This window comes from Crocodylus siamensis, chromosome 1 (genome assembly GCF_052110815.1).
Source record: "Crocodylus siamensis isolate JL-2025a chromosome 1, ASM5211081v1, whole genome shotgun sequence".
Lineage (NCBI taxonomy): Eukaryota > Metazoa > Chordata > Crocodylia > Crocodylidae > Crocodylus > Crocodylus siamensis.
The window spans coordinates 394629206-394630423 of record NC_143395.1 but is presented as its reverse complement, the minus strand read 5'-3'; the positions used below and the strand labels follow the sequence as shown (position 1 = coordinate 394630423).

Here is a 1218-nt window from a genome sequence, read left to right as displayed (position 1 = left end):
GATTTCAGGCAGATTATTATGTGTCATAAATCCCATGTCTATATTTAGTCTGTGATTTTTAGTATCCAGGAGGTTGATGAAGTGGAGTTAATAGGCTCGTCTCTGGAAAGTGTTTTGGAAGTTTCCTTTGAGGATTAAAACTGAGAGATTGGAGAGAGAGTGGTTTTCTTGTGAGAAATATGCCCCCACAGGTAATTGGGTATTCTTGTCTTTGAGAGATTTCTGGTGCGCATTCATTCTGGTGCAAAAGTTTCACGTACTATGGGGTCATTTTCATGCCCATAGCTGTTCCCATTATCTGGAGGAAGTGTTGGTTATTAAAAGTGAAATTGTTGTGTGTGAGGATGAAGTGTATAAGGTCAGTAATATCCTTGGGTCTGTACTTGCAGTTGTAATCTTGCTCCTGTAGATATGTATGGCAGGCTTGGATGCCATCCTGGTGTGGGATGTTGGTATATAGGCTGGTAATGTCCATGATGGCTAGGAGGGTGTTGCTGGGAAGGTGGTCTATGTTTTTAAGTTTTTGTAAAAAGTCTGTAGTGTCTTGGACAAAACTTGCTCTGTGGCTGACAAGTGGTTTTAGGATTGATTCAATGAAAGCTGATATTTCCTCAGTTAGGTCCCATGGTTGGGTATGATAGGTCTGCCTGGGTTCCCTTGTTTGTGGATTTTAGAAAGCACATAAAAAGTCCCTGGGTTATGTAGTGGGGGGAACAAGGTCTGTAGTTTTTCCTGTAGTCCTGATGGAAATGATTTGATGGTATTGTTGAGTTTCATGGTGAAAAGGGGAGTAGGATCTTCTTGTAATTATTTGTAGTAGGTGGTATCAGAGAGGTGTCTGTTGGCTTCCTTTATGTAGTCTTCACAGTTTAGGAAGACTATGGCTCCTCTTTTATCTGCTGGTTTTATTACTATTTGGTGGTTAGATCTTAGCGATTCTATGGCCTTTCTCTCTGGTAGAGAGAGGTTGTTATTGTGGTGTGTGTTGTTGATTATTTCATTGTTCATTCTTTCCCTGAAGCAGTCAATGTAGCAGTCAAAGTTAGGGTTTTGTCTACTGTGAGGTGTCCAGTCTAATGGGTTTTGAGGGGTTGATCTTTTCCTCAATGTTGTCAGAGGATGAGTTGTTGTTGTGAGTGGATTCAGTTTGGTCGTGGAAATATAACTTGAGGTGGAGGCATCAGAAGAATTCTTCTAGTTCTGCACATTGAAGTATTT

The 1218-nt window shown here is 40.7% G+C and overlaps 1 pseudogene; it reads right to left on the bottom strand.

Annotated features, from left to right (window-relative positions):
* Nucleotides 1-259: 259 nt before the first annotated feature.
* On the bottom strand, nucleotides 260-1008 carry LOC149875261 (uncharacterized; annotated as a pseudogene).
* Between the last annotated feature and the right edge of the window lie 210 nt (nucleotides 1009-1218).